The sequence below is a fragment of the Paroedura picta genome, chromosome 12 (genome assembly GCF_049243985.1).
Source record: "Paroedura picta isolate Pp20150507F chromosome 12, Ppicta_v3.0, whole genome shotgun sequence".
Classification (NCBI taxonomy): domain Eukaryota; kingdom Metazoa; phylum Chordata; class Lepidosauria; order Squamata; family Gekkonidae; genus Paroedura; species Paroedura picta.
In genome coordinates, this window is record NC_135380.1 from 46,837,836 (window position 1) to 46,854,289 (window position 16,454).

Below are 16,454 nucleotides of genomic sequence, written 5' to 3' on the forward strand. Positions count from 1 at the left end.
CTGTGCCTTAGTTAATTTTTCCATAGTTCTAGGCAGTCACAAACTATAAACAGTAAGTCTCGTGAGGTCTCGCGGGAGCACGAGCGATCCCAAATTATCAGTTTGTCGATCTCCGTTTCAAGTCAGCTTCCCCCACTGAACTCTCTCCAACAAAACTTTAAAGCTCTCTCTTTGTTTGGTTAGTGGGTATAATTAGCTGGGAGTCTCTCACTCGACGAAAGAGGGAATTCACTTGTAAATTGGTTGAGGAGGGGGGGGGGAAGAGCTTGTGGGAAAAGAAAAGGAAAAGCCAGAAAGCTTTCAATCCTTACTGTTATAAACTTCGGCTCCTGTCAGTCTGGTAAAAGATGATCTGGGAAAAATGTAGGGTCAGCCGGTCGTTTCAAGCTTAGAAAGTTATTTACGACAAGGGCGCCATCGTGACCTTGAGCACACGCCGCTGTTGATCCGGAGAGCTCGGTCTCCCTACCTCCCCACGGATCTATAGGACCCTCAGGATGCCGTTCCCGGTTCCTGGGGCGACCGGCGAGCAGATTTGCGTATCTGCTCAGGTCAGCCAGGTGCGAATGCTCCTGACCCTCAGCATGGCTTAAGAGCCGGACAGAAGTCCAGCTGTTACGGCGCCATCTTCAGTCGAATCCCTTCTACAGCAGGCGTTTATCGATGTTATTTTCCCTCAGCGTTGACCAGAGTCTGTCCCTATCAATGGAGTCAAAAGCTGTGGCTAAATCAATGAAAGCTGCGTATAGGGCTCTCGTAGGGCCTTCTATACTGGAGTAGGCTAAGTAATGGAGGGTTTGACAGTGGTCAATGGTAGAATGGCCTCTTCTAAATCCTGCTTGGTGTGGGTGTAAGATATGGTTGTCAGCAGCCCAGTCCTCTAGTTTATGTAAGAGGAATTTTCCATAGAGTTTAGATGCAATATTTAGTAAACTAATGGGGCGGTAGTTTTGTGGGTCGATCTTGTTGCCTTTTTTGTGGATAGGAACCACTATGCTCATCTTCCAGCCATTGGAGAAAATGCCTGATTCATTTATCTGAGTAAAGACCCTGGCTAAGACTGGGGCCCACCAGTTAGGGAACACTTTAAATAAATCAGGTGGAACCAGATCTTCTCCAGGTGATTTATTGGAAGCTAAGGATGTAATAAGGCCTCTGACTTCAGCCTCTGTGACTGGGAGCCAAGCTAGTAAATTTAGAGAGACAATGGAAATAGCCTGGGTATTTGGTTCTGTGCATGGTAGGGGAGGTGGCCAGGCTCCAAAAGTTTTCGAAAAGTGTGTAAACCAAGTGTTTCCAGATATTTGGGCTTCAACCTGTTGGGGTGATTTTGCAAGCCTGAAAGAAACAAGGTTCCAGAATTGAGACTCATTTTTCTCCTTTACTGCTAGATTTAGTTTGTTCCACATATGTTTAGCATAGTCAGCTTTCTTGCTTTTGAGGAGACTCTTACATTGGGATCTTAAACTGATGAGCTCTAACATTCTATTATCCTCTCTACTGCGATGGCTCAGCCTCATACATTTGACTAGCTTTTTCCTGAAGGTTTTGCATTCTTGGTCAAACCAGCCATTATTAGGGCAGGATAACAGCTTTAGAGGCTTATTGTTGCTAAGCAGAGGTTTGATCAAGCTAATAATTTTGTCATAGTGTCCTATGGCATCATGGCCAGGCTGTAAAAGGGCTGAATGCAGGGATTTAAGGTCATCACTAGTCAGAGCTTGAGCTATGTTGTTTTGTACCTGCTCTGACCATTTCAGCCTCCTATAGCCAGGAAATGTACCTTCAGCGAGTTCAGGATTTGGAGGTAAAAGAATGTTGCTATTATATTTAAGTAAGAGCTGTAGAGGGCAGTTATCACTTAAAGGTGTGTTACCTACTTCAAAAAAGACCACCTCTGTCAGTAAAGCAGGTGAAACTGCTATATAATCTATGGTGCTAGCATGACAGGAGGATAAAAATGTGAAGGAACCACCAGACTTGTCAAACTTAGAGCCATGTAAGACATAAAGATTAAACAAGGATAGCAACTCCAATAATTTTAGGCCAGGCTTATTAATTATAGGGTCTTGTGAGACTCGTTCTAAAAGACATGTGTGCTCTGCGATTTGAGAGTTGACATCTACCCTAGAGTCAGAGTGACCAGGGCCAATTCTGGCATTAAAATCACCACACATAATTATTTGGGCGTTAGGGAACTGAGAAGAAAGGGTTTCCAGTGTGTGGGAAAGTTGGTCCCAAAGTCTCCCTTTATCCTGTGACAGTGAGAGTTTTGGAGGGACATATACATTGATGCACAGGAGGTTGCCGAAATGTGGTCCCTTAATCAGTAATGCTTGGATGTAATTTGGGCAGCTGCTTTCCAAGGTCTGAACCTCTGCTATTAAGTCAACCACTACAAGGACGGCCAGACCACCACTGCCCCGGCCCTTACAGTGGACTTTGATTGCCGGTGTGGCAAACGCCTGAAAACCCTGTAAAATACAGAGGTTGGACCCAGGTTTCCTGTAAAAAAAGAATATTGTAACCACTTAAAAATTTTGAAAATTCAGGATCATAGAATTTGTTCCGCCATCCCCCCCAAGTTCCAAGATAGTATCTTTAACAGTCAGTCCGAGTTTGAAATTTTATCTAATTCTCCCCTTGAATCTGAGAAGACACATCAATTTTTGGAGGGGAGTCCATGAGTAGAGGAGGACTGTTTCCGTGAAGATGGGCTGTTTTTCACAAGTTCACACTCCATTGTCTGGAAGATTGAAATTTCATCTCTGGAGCTGTGTATCAGGGAGTAACTTGGGCGAAGGGAAAACAGCTGGAGTGCTTGATGATGTGGATGTTTGGTTGCAGTTTGTTGGTGGGGATAGGTTTTGAACTGCTGAGACTTCATGAATTTTCAAAAGTTCCAACCTGAGACATTCTAGTCTGTTTGTGATGGCTAGACGTTCTGATGTTGGGAGGGTCGAAAAGGAGTTGATAAGGCCCTCTTCAAAGGAGTTTTCAAGGTGAAGATCTCCAGAACTTGAGAGTAGGCAGTCTGGTTGGCCAGGCCATCTAGAAGGGTCCTGTTGTAATGTGTTATTTGATGTTTCCTCAGGAAGCTTTTCTGCTGGTATAGTGGTTTTATGGTGAGGAGGATTTGAAAACAAAGCAGTTGTTACAGTATTAGTGAAGACTCAAATGGGGAAAACTCCTTTAGGACCCAGGATAGATTTCTGTCTTAGGAGTAGAGAAGGTATCCTTGGGCTATTGAAGGTGAGCATAATTCTCTGTGCCTGATTTGCATAATTAAGGAATTCCGTTGAAATTAGGTCTATAGGGAACTGCCTCTCTGTGATTAGGGTTCTCAGATGTTTGATAGCCAGGTGCTTAGAATTCCAAGGGGGGATCCACCCCTTGTACCAGCAGATAACCAGGCAAACCTTACATGGTTGTAAAATCAGGTGTTGGAGTTTTCTTTTGTCTTCTGACTGCCTAGCGTAAGAATTCTCACAGGTCTTTGTGGTTGAACCAGAAAGAGAATAAGGTGGCTGAGGGAGAGGCCCATTAGAGGTTAACTTCGGTTCCCTCAGGGTGGCTAGCCTTGAAACTGTCTGGGTAAGTTTTCGAGTAAATGGCCGTTCCTTTTCAATGTGCAGAAAATACTCTCCACTGTTCTTGCAGTCAGCTCCAAGAGTTCTCCTGCAAGGTTTTCTGTGCCTCCTTTACTGTCAGTTTCTAGGGGTGAATTGTTTGAATTTAGGTTTAGGTTTTCTTCAGTTTCTGCCAGAGGAGTAAAACGATTCTTGGTGGGGATACTAAATGTTGAGGCATTGCTGGTCACAAAGTAATCCCCTATTCTCGTCTGTTTTTGAGCTGGCAAGTTTAAATCCTCTTCACACCTGCGTTTTACTCCCATTCCCATATGATGAGTGGCAGCAGAGATACTTGAACAATTAGTTAAAGAAACAGGTAAGCAGACAAGCAGAAAATTGCTCCAAGCTGAAAACAATTTTTTGTAATTTTGTAGTTCTGTAAAACAGTGGTTAATGAAAAAAAAATTTTCCCCCCTTTTGTACTAAAGCTGCCTATTGGAGAGCTTGAAGTTAGGCTGCGATTTATGGCCCTCTGCCAAGGAGGCACTCCTTGATAAGAACTGCTCTTCCGTGGTTGGTATAATTAACAAAATAAGATTGAGGAATGCCTTCAGTTCAGAGTAGCACAAGATAGCACACAGTCACAGACCTTCAGGAAACTTCAATTGCCGAATAAAATAGCAGAATAAAATATAACTTGCGGAGCGGGATAGCCGGTGTTTCTATCTGGACACCATCTTGCAATAACCTCTAAAACATCCTACCATTAACAAGCTTGCTTAGGTTTTTTTCGTCAGGGTGACTAGCGCAGTCTCTACCCCATGGCCAGGCCGGAAGCCTGACTGGGATGGGTCTAGGACCGAAGATTCTTCCAGGTACTCTGTCAGTTGGTTTGGGACAGCCCTTTCTACCATCTTCCCCAGAAACGCTAAATGCGAGACAGGTCGATAGTTGTTGGGCTCTCTTAAGGATGTTTTTTTCAGCAGTGGGCGTACCACAGCCTCTTTCAATCCCTCCAGGAATTCTCCCATTGTGAAAGATCGATTGATTATCTCCCAGAGGGGGCCCTTTATCCTTATGTCAGCTGTTCTTAAGAGCCAGGATGGGCAAGGGTCTAGTGGGCATGTGGTTGGCCACGCGGTCGCTAGCATCCTGTCCACTTCGGTCAGCGTGAGTCATCTGAAGTTACTCAGGGTTTTCTCCAAAGATGGCCAAGGGGCCTCTAGTTTACTTTCTGTAGCTAAGGTTGGAGGGAGGTCATGGTGGAGTGTCGAGATTTTATCCGCAAAATGACTCGCAAATGCCTCACAGCTGATATCCAATTTGCTTCTGTTTTATTGCCCTTCAGCTGGGGCAGTGAGAAACCGAACTACCTTAAACAATTGAGCCAGGCGTGAGTTTGCAGATGCGATGGTAGCCAAGCAAAAATTGCGTTTTACTGACTTCACCGCCATTTCATAGGCCTTCATCTGCATTCTATAAGATGTTCTCGAGGCTTTGTCACGAGTCTTCCTCCAAACTCGCTCTAGCCGTCTCAGTTCCCGTTTCTTATTGTGAAGCTCCTCGGTGTACCAGGGGGCCCGCTTAAGACGGAGAGGGCGTCGGGGAGCTATCTCATCATTGGCAGTAAGCAGTCATACATACAGTTTTATTACGGTCATAGACCAGCATAAGAAACATCCATTAAAACCAGGAATTAAAACATCTTAAAATATAGAGAATACAAAAGGTAGAAAATACAAAAGGTAGATAGACACAGCTGTCCAGATTCATTTAAAACAGACCATTCTATTACGAATTTTGATCGCTGCTGCGCAGAACTTAGCAACTCTATAAGTTGTGTTGTTTTCTATATCTGCAAGCAGCAGAGAAATGTAAAATTCTCCTGAGCGCCCTGGGAATCTGCCTAGCAATGGAAGAATTAGACTAGTTCGAATCTCATTATAGAATCGACATTGAAAGAGAACATGTTCCATGGTTTCTACATGCCCAGAGCCACAGATGCATTTCCTTTCAGTATAGGGTATTTTCTTATATTTTCCTTCTAATACCGCTGAAGGGAAGGCATCGCAGCGTGCCAAAGTGAAGGCCCTCCTATGACTAGGTACTTCAAGCTTGGCCAGATATGTCATAGGGTAAGATGAATATCTATTGGGTTCACTAATAATGAAAGATGGGTTATTCGCTAGGTCCTGTTGGCGTTCTATGTCGGTCAATCTCTGCTTAACAACTTCTTTGGCCTGATCATATCCCATACTCAGTAGGAGCTCAGGAGAGAACCCCAAGAGTGTGATTTTAGTTCTGATGTTTCGTTGCCAAGATGATTGATAGCCATCCTCAGTTGTTAGTGGGGCAAGGCCACGAGGGAAAAAGGACAGTCTAAGCCAGTAATTTAAAGCAGTCAGCCATACTCTAGCCTCCATCTTCATGAAACCTGTCTCAAGTCTCAGAGTAACATTGGAGACACACTTTGGCACTTGAAGAGCAGATCTTAAAAATGTAGATTGAACCCTCTCTAAAGGGGCCAAGTTTGAGGGGGGGTCCAACTGTGTGCCATATAATAGTTGTGACACTGCCTTGGCTTCAAATAATTTGAGTGCTGCAGGTATATATTGTCAACCTTTTGATCGAAAAAACTTAAGAATGGCATTTGCACTTTTCTGTGCGTTGTTGGCCACATAGTCCCCATGGGCTTTCCAGCTACCAGAGGTCTGAAAGACCACCCCTAAGTATTTGAAATGACAGACCTGTTCAATTCTGTGCCCATCAATGATCCAGGAATGTCTCTTAGGTTTTTTTGCAAATGACATAATTTTGGTTTTCTGGTAATTTAGTTCTAAATGGTCCATTTTACAGTATAATATTAAGGCTTTCAGGGCTCTTTTGAGTCCAACAGCTGTTTGGGATAAAATTACTGCATCGTCTGCATAGAGCAGGGTTGAAAGATGTCTTCCAGCAATTTTTGGGGGGTGGAAATTAATGTTACAGAGGTGGCTCACCATATCATTAATATAGAAGTTAAAAAGAAGTGGGGCCAAGATGCATCCTTGTTTAACACCTTTTTGGGTTTTAATATCTCTGGAGAGATGACCTTTGGGGTTGCATCGTACTTTAAGGGAGGTTTCCTTATGCAGTGTGCGTATTAGGTAAAGGAGACGGCGATCAAGTGAGGAGTTCTCCATTTTTTCCCAAAGTTTGGTTCGTGAGATGGAGTCAAAAGCAGTAAGCAGTCTGTCATGCCAGTCGCTGACCAGGCCATTGAGAGAAGTGCTGTGAGGCATTGGATCCCGCAGAGCGTTCAGTAATCCAATCGGATACATAAGTCTCCGCGGGCGAGCCAAAATTTTCTCGGCGCCCAACTGAGGTGGGAGTGGTAGCCATAGCCAAGCCTTCAGGGCATAGTGGTCTGACCATGGCATGGCAGTTGCTGTGACTAGATCCACATTCAGACCTACACCGAAAATAAGATCCAGGGTGTGACCTGCTTGATGGGTGGGGCCAACAACAAACTGCGAGAGCCCTAGTGTCCCCATGGTTGACACTAGGTCCTGCCCAGTTCTAGAGGACAGCAGCTCAGCATGGATGTATAAAATTGTATAATTTTTGATATATAAAATTGTATAATTGATGCGTACATTATAGAAAATGCATAATAAAATACCTCTGAAAATCTTCACTTAAGCTTAAATTGTCTTTCCCTTGTGCTAAGCACATGCGCACAAAATTTGGCAACCTGCTTAATAATATGGCCCCTACTATTCCACAGGAGGAATTTTACTTTTTCTTTGTTTGAACTGGTGGAGGAATTCCTGAATAATGGGAGGATGAATTTATTTCTCGCAGAGCTAAAAGTAGGGCACCTTAAGAGAACGTGTTCGATTAACTCTATCTCCCCGGAATTACAGGGGCAGAGTCTTTCAGCTAATGGGATTTTCTTGAAGCGACCCACCAGCATGGCAGAAGGTAACGCAGAGCATCTGGCTAGTGTGAATGCTCTCCTATAGTATTTTGTTTCCAAATAGGAGAGATAGTCTGCAGAGGCTTGAATATATCTGGAACAAGGTGGTGCACCATACCTAGGGGAGCGAGAAAGGTCAGTTTGACACTCTGTATCCTCAATCCTTTGTTTCACTACAATTTTCACCTGATCGTATCCCAACCCAAGTAGTGAAAGTGAGGAAAAGCCTAATTTTATAATTTCCCTCTCGGTGGCCAACAGCCACTGGGATTTAAAATTGTCACAGAGGATTGAAGGAAGTAAACCAGCTGTGGCCCAGTGTGCCTTTAACCATAGGGAGATGGATGAAGTTACTGCTTTCGCTTTGAATTTTGGAAACCCTGTCTCTAGGCGTATCCATGAGTTCGAAACACAGTTTGGAACCTGAAGTAATGCTCTAAGAAATTTTGTTTGAACCCGCTCAAGTGGGGCAAAGCAAGAGGTTGGTGGCCCTAAAAAGGTCCTGTACGCCATTTGAGCAATTGTCTTAGCTTGGAAGAGTTTGAGTGCTGCTGGAACAAAATAGGCTCCATTGGAGCGATGGAATTTGAGTATATTGATGGCACTTCTCTCCGCTATGTTCGCAAGCTGTCTACAGTGTTCATGCCTTGATCCTGAAGCCTGAAAAGTAACTCCCAGGTATTTGAAGGACTTCACCTGTTCTAACCTCTTTCCAGCTAAGCGCCAGGTCCTAACTCTGGGGCGATTGCCGAAGGCCATTACCTTAGTTTTTAAATCATTTATTACCAGGGCTTCTTTCTCACTGTATTTCTCCAGCCCTGCCAGGGCTCTGTTCAGACCGACAGGGGTTCTGGACAGTAAGACCACATCATCAGCATAAAGGAGAGCAGGAATGTGCTGCCCTGCTAATTTAGGTGGGTGACAATTTATGGACTCAAGGTGGCTTTCTAAGTCATTGATGTAAAAAATAAAGAGTAAAGGGGCCAATAAACAGCCTTGTCTGACCCCTTTATTTTAATCTGCTCTGTTAGGTGACCTTTCCTACTACATCTGACTCTGAGTGTGGTCTGCTCGTACAGAGAGCGTATCAAAAAACTGAGTCTTTTATCAATTGTGGAAGCTTCCAGTTTCTCCCATAGTCTGGGTCTTGAGATGGAATCAAATGCCGCCTTGAAATCTACAAAGGCTGCATATAATGAGGTCACACTCCGGGAGGAATATTTTTCAACCAGATGTTGTATTGTTAGACAGTGCTCTAGAGTACCTCTGCCCTCCTTGAACCCTGCTTGCGCGGGTACAATGATCCTTTCCTGTTCCAGCCATAAGATAAATTTATCCAGCAGATGTCTGGTGTACAGTTTGCTAACAACAGTAAGCTAATTGGCCTATAATTGGCAGGGTCATCTCTCTTCCCTTTTTTGAAGAAAGGGATTACAACGGCCATTTCCCAGTCTGTAGGTATCTTTCCAGTGGAGTCAATGAATGTGAAAACAGATGCTAGATAGGGAGCCCACCAGTCCTTGAATTCTTTAAGAAGTTTTGAAGAGATGCCATCCAACCCAGGGGCTTTCCCTTTCCTTAGTCTCTCAATGTGGGCAGTTATCTCACTCGGGGAAACGGGAGGCCATTTGGGTAGGTCAGCAGGATCTGGAGTTAGCATAGGATGGAGGGGAACATCACCATACATGCTTTTAAAATACGTAACCCATCTGTCTGCTGGGATGATTGAGTCAAGTGGGGTAGGCTCTGTTCTATCATGTTTAGTGATCATCTTCCAAAATAAGGATGGGTTTTCGTCTCTAGTTGCCTGAATTAAGACTCTCCACTGCATCCCTGTGAACTCTTTTTTCTTTCGGATAACTAATTTTGTATAGCTTTTTTAATGAGTTAGCAAGCTGTCCCGGACTTCCTGACTTGGGTTCCCTAGAGCTTTAACAAAGTTTGTATAAGCCTTAGTAAGGGTTTTTTTTTGCAGTCATACATTCACTATCGAACCAAGGTTTAGAGATCCTGGAGCCCTTTTTTCTGTTATCCCTTTCGTGAGCTGGTTTAAACAAAATGGACCCCAACTTTAAGATGAGCTCTTCAAGGTCTGTTACTGGATTGTGACTTTCTGCAGGATTGGCACAGGCCAACCTAAACGGCTGCAAATCATAGTTTTCCAGAGCTTCCTTTACCGAAGACTGTAGAAGCGGGGACCACTTCACTCTACACTTTGTCCTAGAGAACACGTCCAGTTCTACTGGCCACAGTGTTTCTAGGTGAGGTGGTGTTGAGGGGCTGGAAATCTGCAGAAATAGAGGGAAATGATCTCCTAAATAGGGAAGAATTTGTAAGTTCTTAACTTGTACTAATAGGGATGAGCAGACTAGGATATAATCTATGGTGCTACATCTGGAGCCTGCCATGTACGTATAGGCCCCTGGATGGTCAGCTTGTACCGAACCATTGAGTATGTATAGATTTTGTTTTAAAGCAAAACTCATAAGGCAAGACCCTGCAAAATTTGCATGTTGATCCCTAGAAATTCTTGGTAGGGGAAAACAGACTAATGCATCTTCGGGATCTTCAAGCAACACTGGAAACTTTTTTCCAAGAGAAGGATCATCAGGTCCTAAGCGTACATTAAAGTCTCCTGCCAGCACTATTCTAGCCATGGGATGCTCCAATAACAAACAGCATACGTAACGCTCTAGTTTGACCCAGACCTCCTTCACTTCTTTCTTCTTCCTCCCCGGGGGCAAGTAAACATTTATAAAAAGAATAGACCCTCTCTCCCAACCAAGATGAACTGCCATCGCAAAAGGCTTGAGCGGCGCAACTTCTGTGCATTTAACGTTTAATTGTGTTGAAATTAAAATACCTAGCCCTCCCTTCAATCTACCTGGCCCTAAACCAGGCAGAGCTGCTAATTCGAAGGCCTGATAACCATTCAGGATTAGGGGCACATCAGTCCAGGTCTCCTGTAAGACAATAATGTCATACTTTCTCCTGAAAAAAGGAATACTTGAGCCCTCAGCAAGGCAACGGAACCACCCTGCAACATTCCATGATAAGATGTCTAAGGTGTTGTTTGTAGTTATGGTATGTTTTCTCTCAACTAGTCATTGGTATACCTGACTTGACTGTATCTATTCTCAAACATAATCTGGATTGCGAGATCAATCCCAAATTGGTTAAATATCTAGGAGTCCAGATTGGTGTTAATCCTGACAAATTGTGTGAATATAACTATAATAAGAGCCTCTTGTGGCGCAGAGTGGTAAGGCAGCCGTCTGAAAGCTTTGTCCATGAGGCTGGGAGTTCAATCCCAGCAGCCGGCTCAAGGTTGACTCAGCCTTCCATCCTTCCGAGGTCGGTAAAATGAGTACCCAGCTTGCTGGGGGGTAAACGGTAATGACTGGGGAAGGCACTGGCAAACCACCCCGTATTGAGTCTGCCATGAAAACGCCGGAGGGCGTCACCCCAAGGGTCAGATATGACTCGGTGCTTGCACAGGGGATACCTTTACCTTTACCTTTAACTATAATAAACTTTGGTTCTCTATTCAACAAGCCTTAAAGAGATGGAATAACTTAAAACTTTCATGGTCAGCAAGGATGGCAGCTGTTAAAATGTCTGTTTTGCCAAAACTTAACTTTTTGTTTCAGGTACTACCACTGGCAATTAATGACTCCACGCTTGATAAAAGGCAGTCAGCAATAAATAAATTTATTTGGGGCTACAAGAGACCTAGAATAGCCTTCAAAGTTCTTCAAGATGAAAAAAAAGAGGAGGACTAGCGGTTCCCAACTTCAAACTTTATTTGCATGCAGCAACTCTCACAGGTTTAGCAGAGCATATAGTTGACCCAATGTCCAGAGACTTGAAGCTTGAAAAGGTTAATCTGGATTGTGGTTTCCATAATATTCTCTGGCCACCACAGAAAACAAAAGCTAAGAAAAAATACAATCTAAATTTCTGGACAAAAGCTCTACTGAAAGTATGGCATAAATATGAAAAAAGACTATGCTCATCTACCAGCCTACTGAAATCACCTGTAGAGGCTTATCTATCAAGGCTGCAACAGAAGAGAATATCATGTTTAAATTATAAGGATCTTTTAACAAGGACTGGAGAATTTAAGAGCCTACAAACATTGAAAAATGAACTTGTAGATATACACTGGCTGGAATATAATCAACTATTATCTAGAGTTTCAACAGACTTTGTCGAACGACCAGATCTGACTGCTCCTCTTTCTGAGTCTGAAAATATTCTTAGCTTAAACAAACCCCATATGCAAGGGCAAATATATAAACACCTCTTGAAACTTGAGGAACAAGTCAAAGGTTGCATGGTAAAATGGATGCAAAACCTTTGAACAGTCATTACCATGGAGGATTGGGAAAGAGTGTGGTGTAAAATCTTGAGACCCTTCAGGCCGGCTGTGAAGAAGCCTCTGACAGGCTCTGACTGAGAGGAGGTATTTCCAAGAGCAATGCAGGGGAACTTTCCCCTTCTGCCAAACAGTTGGCTGACAAGGAGGCCACAGAAAAGCCCCTTCTCACTTAAAATACTGCTCTGGCCAGGGGTTAGACACAGCCAAGCCATGTGTCTTTCTTCTTTGCAACTCTCTGCAGATTTGAGGCCTTATTCTGCAGACAAAAATGGATGCTGTTGCAGAGTTTCTTTTGTCTCCTGTTTCATCTGCACAACAACCCTTTAAATTCAACAACAACCAGTGTGGGAGGCCTTAAATGTTTCTTCTCTACCACAACCCTGTCTGGGGAGCTGATTGTTATACTCTGCAAGTGACCTATAATTCCAGGAGCTCTCCAGAACCCACCTAGAGATTGGCTACCTCTGGGTTGGAAATATTCCTGGAGGTTTGGAGTTGGGACTTCAGAATCATACAAGGCCTCAGAGACCAGCCTTCAAAGGAGCCATTTTTGCCTGCAGTTGGGAGGGTGTGGTGCAGGTGTGTCCCTCATGGGCTATGGGCTATGGCCAGCCCTTACCAGCAACTGTTTGTATTCTGGGGCGCAGACAGGCAGACCAGCATCAGTCTTGTGAGTCTGGAAAGTGCAGGAAGACCTAAATAAATATTTACAGCCTGAAACTGTAAATAATGAACAAGTAAATGGCTGGAGAGACATGGGAACTGAATAACTTTTTCAACCTTGGCCTGGCAAATTAAAAAACAGTATAAAAAACCCTATTAAGTCAAGACTGCTGTGCACAGTCTTTCTCTTAGGGTTGCCAGCTTCCATGTGAGGCTCTCTACCCCACCTCCCTCATGGGGAGTCTGCTATGGGGAGAGGAAAGGAAGACAATTGGAAAATGCTTTGAGACACCTGAGGCCTCCTGGGTCTAATCACCAAGCAGAGGGTGGAACTAGCAGTCAGCCCCAGTCAAAACTGCCAACTAATACAAATCACCTAATGTGATTAGATGCAGTCCCCTACCATCCAGGCAAGGAACAGACCAAAATACAACACTCAGACAGCCCTACTCTCTTGCAACCTATATGTCCTCACATTCTGCCTTCACACACTGTAAGAAAAAAAGCAACACTCACAGAAGCTGGCACTTTCTCCTTCTCCCTGCCCTGCTACTTGCATTATCCAATATGTGCAGAATGTGTCCCTGAATCTCTGTATTGCTGCTTTTAGGATGTGTGGTTGGCCACTGGGGGAAGCCAGAGTCTGAACTAGATCCAGCCAGGTTCCTTGACTTATGCTCACCTTCTCCCTGCCTCCCTCCAGGCACTTTGCTTTAGCTGGAGCTTCAATGCTGGCCATGAGAAGAGCGCAGTCCTTGGGGCGGTAAGCACTGGAAAGGGAAGGGCTCAGCTCCGCTGACTCAAACACCCCTTTGGCCATCAGAAGCAGATCTCTTACCTTCCTACCCATCTCTCAATTTCTACCACTCCTTTTGGTCAAAGGGCTGAAGGGACCCAGGCATCATTCTACCCTCCCTATTTTATCCTCACAACAACCCTGTGAGGTAACTTCTGCTGAGGGTGTAAGTCACCCAATGCAGTTCTGCAGAACGCTGGGGATTTGAACCTGGGTCTCTCAGGCCCTAGTCTGATACCGTCATCACTATACTGCACTCTCTTCCAACGCACTGGGGCATTGCTTTGTTACATCTTGATGGCCTCTGTTTTATTCCTGGAACTAGTAAAAAAGCCCATTGTATGAAGAAGACAATGGGCGCTAGCAGGTGGGGACCAGAGCGAGCGGCAGGCGAGGGACAGAGCGAGGGACAGGCTACCTGAAAGAGGAGGCGGGCGGCGGCTCCTCGGCGTCTCGTAGTTTTTGCCGGGGAGTCCCAGGTGTGGTGCGCTGGGCTGTGGCGGCTCCTCTGCATTTTTTTGTTCTTCTGCGGCTTTCCCGGCGGCTCCATTGTGTTCTGGGGCCATGAGGGCAGGGAGCCGCCAGCAGCAGCGCTGTGGGCGGCTGCCGGGGCTCCCAGGGCGCCGGCTTGAAGCGGCGACAGGCTCCTCCAGGGTTTTTTTTTTCTGCTGCCTCTCGTGGGCGCGCCGGCTTGGAGCTGCGAAAGGCTCCTACAGGGTTAATTTTTTTCTGCTGCTTGGAGTTGCGAAAGGCTCCTACAGGGTTTTTTTTTTTTCTGCTAGCTCTCGTGGGAGCGCCGGCTTGGAGCTGCGAAAGGCTCCTACAGGGTTAATTTTTTTCTGCTGCTTGGAGCTGGGAAAGGCTCCTAAAGGTTTTTTTTTTTCTGCTGCTTGGAGCTGTGAAAGGCTCCTACAGGGTTTGTTTTTTTTTCTGCTAGCTCTCGTGGGCGTGCCGGCTTGGAGCTGCGAATGGCTCCTACAGGGTTTTTTTCCCCTGCTGCTTGGAGCTGCGAAAGGCTCCTACAGGGTTAATTTTTTTCTTCTGCTTGGAGCTGCGAAAGGCTCCTACAGGGTTAATTTTTTTCTGCTAGCTCTCGTGGGCGTGCTGGCTTGGAGCTCCTACAGGGTTTTTTTTTTCTGCTGCTTGGAGCTGGGAAAGGCTCCTTCAGGGTTTTGTTTTCTGCTGCTTGGATCTGCGAAAGGCTCCTACAGGGTTTTTTTTTCTGCTGCTTGGAGCTGGGAAAGGCTCATTCAGGGTTTTGTTTTCTGCTGCTTGGATCTGCGAAAGGCTCCTACAGGGTTTTTTTTTCTGCTGCTTGGAGCTGGGAAAGGCTCCTTCAGGGTTTTGTTTTCTGCTGCCTCTCGTGGGCGTGCTGGCTTGGAGCTCCTACAGGGTTTTTTTTTTTTTTTCTGCTGCCTGGAGCTGCGAAAGGCTCCTACAGGGTTTTTTTTCCTGCTGCTTGGAGCTGCGAAAGGCTCCTACAGGGTTAATTTTTTTCTGCTGCCTCTCGTGGGCGTGCTGGCTTGGAGCTCCTACAGGGTTTTTTTTTTTCTGCTGCTTGGAGCTGGGAAAGGCTCCTTCAGGGTTTTGTTTTCTGCTGCTTGGATCTGCGAAAGGCTCCTACAGGGTTTTTTTTTCTGCTGCTTGGAGCTGGGAAAGGCTCCTTCAGGGTTTTGTTTTCTGCTGCTTGGATCTGCGAAAGGCTCCTACAGGGTTTTTTTTTCTGCTGCTTGGAGCTGGGAAAGGCTCCTTCAGGGTTTTGTTTTCTGCTGCTTGGATCTGCGAAAGGCTCCTACAGGGTTTTTTTTTCTGCTGCTTGGAGCTGGGAAAGGCTCCTACAGGGTTTTGTTTTCTGCTGCTTGGATCTGCGAAAGGCTCCTACAGGGTTTTTTTTTCTGCTGCTTGGAGCTGGGAAAGGCTCCTTCTGGGTTTTGTTTTCTGATGCTTGGATCTGCGAAAGGCTCCTACAGGGTTTTTTTTTCTGCTGCTTGGAGCTGGGAAAGGCTCCTACAGGGTTTTGTTTTCTGCTGCTTGGATCTGCGAAAGGCTCCTACAGGGTTTTTTTTTCTGCTGCTTGGAGCTGGGAAAGGCTCCTACAGGGTTTTTTTTTCTGCTGCTTGGAGCTGGGAAAGGCTCCTACAGGGGTTTTTTTTCTGCTGCTTGGAGCTGGGAAAGGCTCCTACAGGGTTTTTTTTTTCTGCTGCCTCTCGTGGGCGTGCTGGCTTGGAGCTCCTACAGGGTTTTTTTTTTCTGCTGCTTCGAGCTGGGAAAGGCTCCTTCAGGGTTTTGTTTTCTGCTGCTTGGAGCTGGGAAAGGCTCCTACAGGGTTTTTTTTTTCTGCTGCTTGGAGCTGTGAAAGGCTCCTACAGGGTTTTTTTTTTCTGCTGCCTCTCGTGGGCGTGCCGGCTTGGAGCTCCTACAGGGTTTTTTTTTTTCTGCTGCTTGGAGCTGGGAAAGGCTCCTTCAGGGTTTTGTTTTCTGCTGCTTGGAGCTGGGAAAGGCTCCTTCAGGGTTTTGTTTTCTGCTGCCTGGAGCTGGGAAAGGCTCCTACAGGGTTTTTTTTTCTGCTGCCTCTCGTGGGCTTGGAGCTCCTACAGGGTTTTTCTTTTTCTGCTGCTTGGAGCCGGGAAAGGCTCCTTCAGAGTTTTGTTTTCTGCTGCTTGGAGCTGGGAAAGGCTCCTTCAGGGTTTTGTTTTCTGCTGCCTCTCGTGGGCGTGCTGGCTTGGAGCTCCTACAGGGTTTTTTTTTTCTGCTGCTTGGAGCTGGGAAAGGCTCCTTCAGGGTTTTGTTTTCTGCTGCTTGGATCTGCGAAAGGCTCCTACAGGGTTTTTTTTTCTGCTGCTTGGAGCTGGGAAAGGCTCCTTCTGGGTTTTGTTTTCTGCTGCTTGGATCTGCGAAAGGCTCCTACAGGGTTTTTTTTTCTGCTGCTTGGAGCTGGGAAAGGCTCCTACAGGGTTTTGTTTTCTGCTGCTTGGATCTGCGAAAGGCTCCTACAGGGTTTTTTTTTCTGCTGCTTGGAGCTGGGAAAGGCTCCTACAGGGTTTTTTTTTCTGCTGCTTGGAGCTGGGAAAGGCTCCTACAGGG

At 45.5% G+C, this 16,454-nt stretch overlaps 1 long non-coding RNA gene across 1 annotated transcript; it reads left to right on the top strand.

Moving 5' to 3' along the window:
- Positions 1 to 293: 293 nt before the first annotated feature.
- On the top strand, positions 294 to 12,538 carry LOC143821765 (uncharacterized). The gene is made up of 3 exons (XR_013225902.1): positions 294 to 1,807; positions 7,478 to 7,535; positions 11,181 to 12,538. It is a non-coding gene; the product is annotated as an uncharacterized LOC143821765 (long non-coding RNA).
- Positions 12,539 to 16,454: the final 3,916 nt, after the last annotated feature.